Raw genomic sequence first — 12,880 nt, forward strand, 5'->3', positions numbered from 1 at the left:
AAGAGGATGGAAGAGTTCTCTGCCACTCAGTGACACAGCATGGGAAGATGGGCCAGGGGCACCCTGTAAGACAAGAGTGTTGGGGGTCCCCATGGGGAGTTCAGGGCAGGTCCTGGCAACCTGATCCCATCCTATGTTCCCAAGCACAGGAAGGCGGTCAGGGACAGTGGTGCAGACCTTGGGTGTGGAGTCTCCTTGGGGGGGGACAGGCCCACAAGCTGGGATGGGTTTGGGCCACAGGTGGGCTCAGCTGGGCAAAGGGCTGACATGGCAGGGCTGTGAAGGGCCGAAGCCCAGCCTGCTGTTGTCTTGCTGGGAAAGGGACCACAGCCCCAGGATGGTGTGGGGGCCTGGGCTTGGGCAAGGGAAGGCCCAGGGGTGGGCATGGACAGGCAGAGCTGAATGAACCTGGTGGATATTTGCTGTACATTTTACAGATGTTACACAGGGAATGGGTAGATGTGCTGAAGGTGAGGTTGAGAGGTGTGGCTGACAAAGAGGCATTAGATAGTGGGGCATTACTGACCATGATGTAAATGGCATGGAAAAAGGGGCAGAGATTGAACTGAGTCCAGCTAGGCTGGAATTTTTAATAGCTCCTTTGGGGCTTTACTTTAGATTGGTGACCAAGAGAGTGGTGATAACAAACTGGTGTTCCAGCTGTTGCTGAGCAGTGCTTGCACGGTATATAGGCCTTGTCTTTTTTTCCCTCTCTGGCCCCACTGAAAGTAGGCTGGAGAGAAGGGAAGGGGTTGGGAGGTGTCCTGGTCTCAGGTAGCACAGAGTTATTATAGCAGTTGGGGTGGTTCTGTGTTCTGAATTTGGGATGAAAATAATGTTGATAGCACAGCAGTGTTTTGATTGCTGCTGAGCAGTGCATACACCAAGTCATGGACTTTCAGCTTCCCATACTGCCCTGCCAGTGAGGATGCTGTGGCTGCAAAAGAAGCTGGGAGGGACAGCTGACTCCAGCTGAACAAAATTCCATATCATATGACGTCATGCTCAACCATAAAAGCTGGGGATACAGACATTGTCTTTGTCTTGAACCATAATCTGTTCTTACTCTTGCTCTTCCAATTCCTTCTCCCAAGTACTGCAGGTAGGGAGTGAGAAACTGAGTGGGGACTTAGCTGCCACTTGGAGGCAATCCACCATAGCCATAAATTTAAAGGCTGTAAACAGAGAAAAAATATATATATTTAAAAAAAAAAAGAAAAAGAAAAATACAATCCTTCTTGTGATGTTTCTTGTGGTATTTAAATAATTGTCACGAATTTGAAGGGAGGAGCTGTGAGGCTCTTGTTTGCCTGTGTGATGTTGAAGATGCAGTGTACTGAAGAAATATTTCAACACTCTGCCCATGTTGAAAAGAAACTGTACTGGACAACAAGAGCCAATAACACCAGATCTGAACGTTCAAAACCCATTTGAGTCAGTCACAGTGCCATCAGGTCACAAGTTACACAATTTCCTCTGCATAGACCACTGTTTGAGTAACCTTGTAAAGCTGTTCTTGGTAATTAGGACAAAAAGTAACCATCCTGAAGAATGCAATCTGCTCGAACGTCCCCAGGAAAGCATGGAAGGAAGCTCTCTCATCTGCAGGGACTGCTGTGTGCTTCAGAGGTGCCGCACAGGACACGTCAGAAGGCACCAGGGGATGTCTGGGGAGAAGTGTTCTGCCTCCCACTCAGCAAAGAGGGAGCAGAAAGAGAAGTGCATGAAGCCTTTCCCAGCTGGTTCCAGCAGGAAAATCTATGGTGGGTGCTCCCCCTGCTCCCTGCCCCAGGCTTCTCGCTTTCTCTAACTGAGGTTTCCCTTTTCTACTCTCAGCCAAGTATCACCACTTCCCTAGGGATGGCAACTGACAGAGGTTTTAGTAAGAGCATCTGCATCAAATAGTAAAAGTTCCAGCAGTTACAAAATAGCAGAACAAGAATTCACAGTCAGATCTGTTTCCCATCTTTACAGGGACTGCATTCAGGAAACAGCCACTGCACTGGCAAGAGCCCTTCACACCGGGTCTCACTGTGGCAGCATATCTTCCCTGACACAACTCAAAAGCAGCACAAGTGTGGCAGTGGAGCAGCATTATTCCATCCTTTCCATGGGACAAAATATGGCATAGAAAAAAACTTTACAACAATCTGTTTTCACTTGAACCCAGTCATCCTTTCCATGGAAAAGACCAATTGGAACAGTGAACATCTACACAGAAATACGTACTTTGCTGAAGACCAAGATTTGGGCCACGTACAACAGAAAATGCAGTGATCCTTTGGATCAGAGCAGGGAGAAAGCTTGGTAGAGTAAGTATAAGGGAGGGGAGTAAGGTATTGCTAGCAAGTTAAGGAAAATGTCAGACATAGTGCCAAAGACCAGAGCTATGTCCCCCCATCAGAATGTATTACTAAACTGCTTGTTCAAAAAGTGTTGCAGAAGGCAAGTATGAACTAGCAAGACATTGACTGAGGCTCTCCTATAACAGAATATCCAAAAACAGTTTAACTGGTGGTAGGTGAATGGTTGGACCAGATGATCTTAGTGGTCTTTTCCAACCTTTTAACAATTATATGTTTCTATGATTCAGGCATAGCTCTTCTCTTGCTTAACTGCTTTTATATGCACTGATGTGAATGTAGTGGAAAATCAGACAGTCTGGGGGTGATCCTTACCTTTAACCTGAGAAGAGTTGCAATGCAGTTAGCATTCAGATCCCAGTGCAGTCCCCACAGCTTCCTAGAGTTCAAACAGAATGAAAGGACTTACTGCTGGCACATACTCTTTCTGTTTATTCCTATATGATACTGATTTTCTCCCTCACTGTTACACAGCTTTTTGCTTCAGTGTAGGTGAGCACAGCACTCTCTACCTTTTTGTGACCGTGCTCCCTACAATGAAATTTTGCCTCTTGCAGATTGTTTTAGCAGATCAGATTTTGTATCTGATTTTATCACTTCAGTCCAGCAACTCCTTTTTTCTTTCACTGACTTTGATTAACATGCTTGTGCTAGACTTAATAAACCAGTACTGCAGTTTCATGTCTTGTCAGTCTGGATCACCACCTTGCCTGCATTCTCTCTGCTCCTGAAACAGGATTTGTGGCTGAGATCACTATTTAGAGTATTTATCCCCAGCTTGACTCCGTTCTCATTTCTCAGGAATCATTTTCTTCCCACTGTGTTTATAAGCTTGAAATCCAGTTGAGGCTTTTAGGTCACCAAGCAAATCTAAATTTGTTTCATGAAATAGAGCTACTCTCTTGAGAAAACCTGGCTGAAACACTGCCTATGACATTAAACAAGGATTTGGTTGGAAGCTTTTCCAAGAGAATAAAAGATAACTTGATTTGTGATTCATCATACTGTGATGGAACTGGGGAAAGAAAGAAAGTGATAGCTTGCTTAGCTTTCAGAATTCCTTTGGCAATTTCTTTTTATCGTAAATACACTTCCTTTCTGTGTCTGGTTTAGAAATGTACTTGTTAAGTACTCAGAATTGCTGCAGGGTAGTGAAAGCTGCAGATTATGAAGAGGAAGTTCTTGTGGGTTTCAGTTGCTGCCAAGAATAACAAAGCTAGAGAAATAAATCTGGTACGTGAGGGTTGGTGCTGAGAAAGTATTATCTTCTAGCTATAAATAAAAAGTTTGAACTCTTAAAAATCATGAATATATGTGGATCTCTGTGAAATTATAACAAAAGTTCACAAGTAATCTTTAAGGAAGTAATCTACAACTCCACTCTGCAGGTTGCAGTATCAGTACCATCACTGAGTCTCCATCTGGATGAACAAGTTCACACAGAAAGATTTACAGAAACTGAAGAACATAAGCATCTTCAGTAGCCTGTAGCAATCTATAAATCCAAAACCTGTTTTTACACGAGTGTGGCTTCTTTCTTCCTCCCTCAATATTCATCCTTCACCTTAAAGGCCACTGTCAAGCACTATGAAATTTTTGTTCTCTGGTTATTGTTAAAGCTGACTTCAGGGTTACTGCTTTAAACGTTTCTTGCTGGAAAATCTCCCACTTCCTCATCTCCTGACATTTCCACAGTGGTCTCCATTGATGAAGTGAATGCTTAATTAACGGAATCCTGAATTAACAGAAGTAGCTTTACTGGACTGAGCAACACGTTTCTTGACAGCTAAAGATTTCATGATTAGCTGGGTTTTCCACAAAACATTATTTAAAGCTGGATTTTTCTGTGCAGTAACAGAAGTATCTTAGAAGTTTTACTTTGTGGGAAAAATGATACAATGAATCTCATGTATATATACATACTTAAGAAAGACTAGTATGAAATACAAGCCAGTAGCTGAGGAAGTTAGCTAGATAAGTAAAAAAAGTTAAAAATCTACTGACGTGCACTTAATCTCACTGAGAAGAAAGAAATCTGACCCAAGAGAAGAGAAGTCAACAGGAAAGGGAAAATCATTAGTGACAGTGTGCAGAAAAGAAGATAGAAGAGCAAAGCAGGAATTTGGAGAAGAACTGCACGGGATACAACAAACCCAATGAAACTTTCTAGGTATTACAGAAGCAGGAAGTCAGAAGTGAATTAGTTATCTCCAAGCCCAAGACGACCACGAACTAAAAGACAGCAAAAATGCAAATAAACTTAAAGAATTCTTTGAATAATCCCTTCCCACCATGTCACAACAAAAGTATTCATTCACCCATCCAGGATCAGTAATTTCAAGTAATGAAGATGGGCCTCAAACAGAGACTGAAGATGAAAAGTACAGCAAACGAGGCTGGCACAAACTGGCAAACAACAACTCACTAGGACTAGCTGGTACCTCTCCAAAGCTCTGCGGATGCTGAAGACAGAAGGGATTTAACAGCTATCAAAATATTCAATCTCTGGTTAAAATCAGCAGCTCCACTGGAGACCTGCAGGGTAACAACTGTTCCAGCTATTAAAAAAAAAGAAAGGAAAAAAGAAAAGGTAGGGAACTGGAGAAACACAGATCATAGAGTTTTATTTCAATATAGGTTAATCTTGTAAAATTTAAATAAAAATAGTCTTTTAAAACATCTCAGGGAACATGATAGGACCAACGTCTGATAGAACCCCATGTGTTTTGTATGAGTACAATCACTGAGAAAAAAAAATGTGAACAGTGAGTCAGTCAATTAATTTTGCAGATGGTTGAAAATTATTTCATTTGGCAAGATCAGAGAAGATTGCAAGGGATTCTGAAGGAACCTAATAAAGCTGTGTTAATGAGAAGTAGAACTTCTAAAAATTGGTACTGGCTCATATTCAGGAACAAAAATCGACAGGAACAGTTTCAGACCCATGAATTTGCTAACCCAATTTACTCTTAGAGCCAAGAAATCTGCAGCATTTTTTATTTAATGGAAATCTAGATACACTATCTATGAGGTTTTTAAGTTCTTACGTATAAAGAATAAAATAATTGTCAACCACAGGAGCCTCAGGGCAAGAACATTTCAGCAGGTCTTCATCCAGCTTCAGAAATTGCAGGCGTAAGGATCCAGGTCACTTAAAGGCTGGTCAGTCTCAGTTCAGTCCCTGCAAAAACAACATAGCAAAATGTTGTGATCAGCGGTGCAAAGTCCAACTGGCAGCCAGAAACTACAGCACCCTTCAGGGGCTGACACTGAAGTTCATACTGTTTAATGTCCTCATTATTAACCCCAATGGCAGGACAATATGCATTCTCAGCAAGTCTGCAGACAACGCTAGATTAGGAGGAACAACCAAGTTGGTACCTGAACAGAAGATTCAGAGCAGGTGGAGCCAAGCTGAGCAAAATTCTTAATAGATGTGCAGAACAGCAGGGTGAAAAAAGGCTGTGGGCAGAGTTTGGAACACAGGAAATTCCAATTAGATATAAGGAAAATATTCTCATTATAAGGATAGTCAAACACTGGAACGTGTTCAGACAGCTTTTGGGATCTCCAGCCTTGGAGTTGTTGAACACTCAATTAGAAACCTCCCTGAGCAAACTGATATAATCAGACCCTCTCTGAGCAACAGATTGGATTAGATGGCATCCAAAGGTCTCCTTCAACCTAAATAATTCAATGATTCTATGATTCTAATTGATTTCAAAATTCTTCACCATTAGTATAGCCAGGAATCCTCCTTTGAAGCATCTAACCCCCAACTGCATAAGAGATGGGATACCAACTGCTTTACACATCTTTAGATCCCAAAGCCTGTTCTAAATGAGTGAGCAGAGCAGGACCCAGAGGCATGCTCGGAGTTTGCCTGCATGTCCCTGAAAGACTGATGTGTGATTGATGTGCCTGTGGCTGAGCGTGAGTGAGTCCATGTGGCATAGCACACTGGCTGTAAGGTTGCTTTAAGGCTTATCTCAAAAGACAATAAAGACTAAACCCTAAGGCATCTCCTGTTCAATCCAGTATGGCTGTTTCTGTCTGTTCAACAGAAAAACTCTTCTAGTGGGATTTTTAAACAGCAAGGTATCTTGAAAAAAAGGGAAAAGAAATAACCATGCACAAAGAAATGCAGTCATTCACTGTTTTGTCTGGATATCATTTGATGGCCCTTCTTAGGTGAATGTTCTCTTTTTACAGTCTCTTAATCTGAAAAGATATTCATCATACTACAGAAAACCACCTACACTTTCTCAAAAGTATTCAGAGCAAAGACAGAAATGGCTGATCTTATTAACATAATTTTATATATACGTGTATGCATATAGTAGAAGTTCTCTGAAGATGGTGTCTGCATATGCACTGACATTTTAAGTGGGATATAGCTGCATCAATCTGGAGAGGACATGTAATGCTTTAACATTAATTCCTAACTTTTTGGTAATATTTCCTTACACTTCTTTGAGCTCATTTCTACTGATATTCTCAATCTATATTGTAGGACACAGCTCAAAAAGTTTCCCTCTCTAAGAATATAGGTTAATAGTTTATTTGAAGAATGAAATGTACTGCAGTTTGTTTTGCATGGAATGGCAGGTTAGAGCAGTAATGAACTCAGTGAAGGGCTATAAGCAGAGCGGAGCAATGCTGGCAGGATGTCACGATAGACCAGCACAGTGCAGAGGGATGTTCTTGTTGAGTACAGGAAAGACTGCCCAACTGACTTCTTCCATAACTTGATGAAAGAGTCAATAGCGTGCTGCAAGTTCTATTCAAATAGAAAAGATTGTAGTCTCCAATGAAATAGAGGGAAAAGCAATCCAGAAGATTGAGAAATGGAAAAAAAAAAAAAGAGGTTAGACTTTAAATATGTAGACTGATGTCTCTGGGGAGAATAACTCAAAACATAAATATTATTGTTTGGAATATTTTAAAATATGTAGGGTAAAAATATTCCAATTTGTGCCTGAAGATCAAAATAGCTATCTGCTTGCAGTGCAACATTGATACATAAAGCACTGTGATTGTGGGAACCTGGAAGATATGAACACATACCAGGAGACATGAAAATCTGTATTCCATTGGGCTGCACTGTGGCTGAAGAGCCCTTCTCTTTCCTACAGACTTTAAACAAATGAAAAATTAAACCTACACTAACACATATTGACATTTTTAGTGTCAAGGATACAAGTTAATATATGTTAAGGATATTTCTGATCTAATATTGGGCAGCCCATCAATGACCTTTCTCCCTTCTACCGCATATTTCCAAAATCCCTTTCTTTTATTTTTTATGCCATTGTCTACAGAACATGTGGGAGAGGTTGACAGAACTGTGTTTGTTCAGTGTTGGGATGTGGAAGGGGGACAGACCGTATCTTCAACTGGCTAGTGGGAGGCTAGCAGAACAAGACCCATCACTTCTTGAAGATTCATAGAGAAAAAGACAAAGGACAAGAGACACTGCTTGCAAGAAGAGGAACTATGATTGGATGTTAGATAAAAAATCCTGTAACAAAAATTGTAGTCAAAATCCAGAACAGATTCTTTCATAAAGGTTGTGAGACCTCCATCCTTGAAGATACTCACAGCTTGACTGGTTAAGCCTTCAGCACCCAGATCTAGCCTGTACCTGATTTTGAACAGGACATTAGATTAAATGACCTCCAGAGGTCCTTTACATCCTATATAATTTTGTGGTTCTAGTACACACCTGGAGGAGAAATCCACACATCTGATAGCTTTCCTAAACCAACAGTGCCCACAAGATGAAAATAGGAGACATATCTGGGGCCTAGTCCTGCAGGCAATTACATTAATCACTGCACGTAGTCATCAGATTCTGTTTTTTCCATAGCTTTCTCATGGCTAACAGTATTTGAAAATCAAAAGCTGAACTATCTCCACTGGAAAAGAAGAGTACACTTCTTGCTGTTTGTCTTCAGGCTTATTTTGACTATTTTTCATAAAAACTTTTGAACATAGGGAAAAAAAACCTAGTAATTTGCCAAATGTATGGTCTGTTTTCCTAGTGAGAAAAATTCCTATAATCTTGTAGAACTTGCTTAAGAATATCCCTTTCTGATATTTCCTTTTATCTCCTACTGATCAACTTTGGATTTGCAAGGGCTCAGAGGCAAGAAAGTCTTATTAATAAGAATGCACAATGAACATCTAAAGTACTTTTGCTCAGTTGAAGCAGTGTATGACACTAGCAATAGCAAGTTAGGAAATTTTACTCAGGCGTAATAAACCTACCATACAATCATAAAATTGGTATTTTCTGCCTAGGGCTCTCACTGCTATCAGGTTGAATTCAGCACAATGCTAAAAGAAAATGTAAGTATCAAACTAGCAGCAAGTGTACCTCTCAAAAATAAATTTAACAAAGAGCAAGAAAAATCACAGAGCTCCTTCAGTCGAGGACAAGTTATTATACTCACAAACATCAATACAAACCCCTATATTAAAACAAGGGCAAGGTTGATTCAGGTCCACAGGGATATTTATTTTATACTGTAGGGGGATCATAAGTCATAAAGCAGTAAAAAATAAACGTGACATTCATCTGGCACAGAAATAGCTTTGTTGTTGTTTTTTTCTTGGTTTACCTTATGCAGCTATAACAGCTATATCCCTTGTTCCCATCGATGCTGGCATACAGACAGGAATTTTGCTGCATGTCCTGCCAAATCCAGTCTCCCAGTCCCACAGTTGCAGGAGAGGGAGCCTGGAAACCCTGGGCACATGTGACAAGAGCTTATAATCACAGAATAGACAGAGCTATTATCTGCTGTTACACTTCCACTACTGGAAATCCCTGAATTAGAGTAGAGATTAGTAGAGATGTTGGAATCATAGAATCAGAGAATGGTTTGGATTGGAAGAGATCTCAAAGCCCACCCAGCCCCAACCCCTGCCGTGGGCAGGGCTGCCCCCCCCTAGCTCAGGCTGTGCAGGGCCCCATCTATTGCTCAGTTTCATCTTGATAACATCCTCAGTTTAATCTCCAGTTAGACCTTGTTCCTAAGGTGATGTTTCAAGCTGTATCACTACTCTTCTCTATAGGTTAGAGACTCAGAGGTAGGAAAATGTAGGCACAGAGACTTTCTGTTATTGGGTGATATTCTGAGAGCAAATAAATTTGGATTGCTTCCTTTTCCTTCATGGATTCTTGAAATACTTAGAAATTCTTCCTGTACTCTTACATGTATTAAGAGCTAGACTATGTATAAAAGGCAACATTTTTCTATTTCCCCTTTGGAACCAGACTAACTCCATTGAGGCTTATGCAGAGCTCATTCCCAGAGAAGATACAAAAAGATAGGAGAAGCCTCTCTGGAGAAGGAAACCCTACCAAAACTGCCCAGATTGTCAGATACCCTTATTACTGCTACCATGTCCAAACGTCTGCTATTAAATGACAAATTTAGATACCACCCTATGGATCTGGGCTGGGTCACTTCGTGGTGACCTGAGTTTAGTCTGGTGGTGCATGACTAAATAACATTTCTGCATCTCCAAATCCCCACAGTACTGGCATATAAGAAGCAAGGATACAATTACAAGAGGCAGGGATCCTAGTCACTGTTCAGGAAAGACTCTGTAGACAACACTTCTGAAAAACACTAAGTCAGCAATGTCAGACTGTATTCTGTGTGACAGAAATCACTTCTGTTCCCTTTAGTAATTGTTCTGTTACAGAGCATTCACCCATGGACTGGAAAGTGTATATACAAATTAAGAAGGTACTGCCCTGGCTCCCTGCACCTCAAAGTTCAGGACAACCAAGAGATAAAGACTGGTTCCTTCCCAATAGTATCAAAAGAAACAATAAATAAGAAGTCTACACAACTGATAACATAAAAAATAGCTGAAATACAATTTTAGTGCTTTTGAAAACTTACTATCACACAAAGTTTGGTTTCCTAGAATAAAGATGTAGTGAATTATGCCTCTTTATTTAAATAAATTGGCAGAATTTTTTCCATCTGTGGGATCATAACATAGCAAATCTGGCTCCCCAGAGTCCTCATACCCTGTATAAGACAGCAATATCTGTAAGATTCAGCACAGTTTTGGATATAAACAGAACAGGCGCAAATAAGACAGAGACAAAGCCAAAGAATGAACTTCCCACTCCTTTATCAGCTTCTTGGGGATTGGTGGCTTTTGTCCTTGACAAATTGCACGTGGGAAGTTGTTTGAGAACTCCAGTGCAGCCTTCCACTTTGCAGAACAGGTACAGATTCATTCTGAGGGCAAGGCCATGAGGCTTTTTTGGACAAGAATACTTGCTGAATACCTGAACACCCTACGTCGCCTGCTGCCAACAAGCATCTGAAGACAATCAGTTCTTCACAGAGACAAGTCTCCCTTTGTGTAGGAAAGGTAATCAGTAACCTTGTTACTAGTCATGAGACTTACAAAAGAAATAGTTCATTGTATTTTATTTTGACTGAAAGACTCTAATACGTGAGATACAGTTTAATAATATTATGCCATGACATTATTAAAAATTATTAAACTTACCTAATGAAGCTTTCTGCTGATGTGAATAAGCTAAACCAATTTTGTCGCTCCTAAAGGAAAAGACTCAGGAATGTTTGGGCGTTATGAACAAGAACTGTACCTGATTTTTTCATTCAACCATGAACATCAAGTCTACGTTTTCTTATATGTTCCTCTCAGCTAGCAATGAAAGCCATTTTCAGGTTATCAGTGCTGTCAAAGGTTTTCTAAGAGTGAGGTTTTTCCCTATTTGTATCAGTACTTGCCTCCAGGCAGGCGCCTTCTTGCTTTATCAAAGATGCTAACATTTATGCTCAGCAAAGTAGAATGCATACTATCCCAAGTAGAACAGATGATACTCCAGCCCACATGTTGAGGGCCAGTGAGTTTTGAGAAGGGCAAGAAAATTCTCCCCAGCTTGCTACAAGAAGGGAAAATTCACAGAGAAGAGCTCACCAACTGATGCTTTCAGGGGGGAAAGAAAGAAACAACCCAAATAAAAATCAAAGATATCCATCAAAAAACAATCATCTAATTTGCGAACAGATATCCCAAGAATATGTGTATATGTCTATATATACATAAGCAAAACAAATTGATTGATCTTTTAGTTGTAGATACCGGAAAGAAAGAAAATATTCTTTTCTTGGTTGATTTCCATGCTGTTCCACTGAGTGAAAGTGCTCACACGAGACAGGTAGGGAACACAGAAAGATCTGTAATGCTCAGTCTGACTCATCTTTCACTTTACGCCGAGATAAATTATCTAGGTGAATAATTAGCGTGACGAAACTGATAATGGCACTGTCATTTTTATCAGTATCTAAACAAGGACTATAAGAAAGGACAGACTCCTTAGCAGTACCTGCTGTGATAGGACAGGGGGAGTTTTAAACTAAAAGGAGAGATTTAGATTGCACATAAGGGAAAAGATTTTTACAGTAATAGTAGTGAGTCACTGGAACATGTTGTCCAGAGAGGAGGTGGCTGCCCCATCCCTGCAGACACTCAAAGTCAGGCTGGATGGGGGCACTGAGCACCAGATCATTGCAGGGGTGTTGGACAAGATGACCTTGAAAGGTTTCTTCCAACTCAAACAATTCTCTGATTCTACAATTAAGTCATGAGCTGTTTTTTCCTGCAGGACAACGTGCTCTAAGGAGCAGAGGTAATGTTATTTGAATACATAACAAGTACATCCTAGTAATATAACTTTTCTGAATCAAAAGTGGTCTAGTGAAGTTACAAATATCTGACATTATTCATCTGTTTTCTGTTTTGCCTCAGTCTCTTGAAAAGGTCTCCTCAGCACGTGGGGAAGGCTTTCACACTCCTTCTGGAAAACCAGCACATCTCTGTGACTCGCTGAAGTGCTCTACACTAATGCCCACGTCATGGGAACAAAAGCATGAAATGGAGGCCTGTATGCAGGGAAAGGGCTATGACTTCATCAGAAAGCAGTGGGATAGCTCACATAATTAGAGCCTATTAGATAACTGGAAGAAACCTCTTGTTTGCACAGCCTAATAAATGCAAAAGAGACAACGCAGTCCAGCACAATCAGAAACAATCCAGATTTCTGGAGTGCACTGATGATCCTGACACAGGTGATCAAAAGATCAAGTGTAGGTATCCTGACTAAACTCAAACATAAGCAGCAACAGATGACCCAGGACAAACACAGAGTCATTATTCCAACCAAAGTCCATCTGGAGGTGAATCTGGTGAGGAACATAAAAGGCAACAGGAAAGACTTCTACAGGTACATAGGCAGGAATATGAAAACTAGGGAAAATAAGGGCTCAATGCTGAATGAAGAAGGAACCCTTTGCAGAACACTGAAAAGAGTGAGGTATTCAGTGCCTTTCTTACCTCAGTCTTTCCTGTTAAGACTGGTCTTTAGGAATTCCTGACCCTTGAGAAAAGAGGGAAGGTCAGAAGCCAAATAAGGACCTATCCTGAGCAGAGGACAATCAGATTAGGATGCATTTCAA

The 12,880-nt window shown here is 40.7% G+C and overlaps 2 protein-coding genes across 2 annotated transcripts in view; one reads left to right on the forward strand and one right to left on the reverse strand.

Moving 5' to 3' along the window:
* Positions 1-12,880, forward strand: part of LOC149912559 (rho GTPase-activating protein 32-like) — a 490,746-nt gene that overhangs the window by 104,970 nt on the left and 372,896 nt on the right. The gene's annotated exons all lie outside the window — the stretch shown is intronic.
* LOC116241474 (uncharacterized) overlaps positions 5,360-12,880 on the reverse strand; it is a 33,248-nt gene continuing 25,727 nt past the window's right edge. The window contains exons 11-12 of the transcript XR_016461742.1: positions 5,745-5,825; positions 5,360-5,544 (exon numbers count right to left, since the gene is read on the reverse strand). The gene's annotated coding sequence lies outside the window, so the exon portion shown is untranslated. The remainder of the gene's footprint in view (positions 5,545-5,744; positions 5,826-12,880) is intronic.

This window comes from Phasianus colchicus, chromosome Z, assembly GCF_987193195.1.
Source record: "Phasianus colchicus chromosome Z, bPhaCol1.hap1.1, whole genome shotgun sequence".
In the NCBI taxonomy this organism is placed as follows: domain Eukaryota; kingdom Metazoa; phylum Chordata; class Aves; order Galliformes; family Phasianidae; genus Phasianus; species Phasianus colchicus.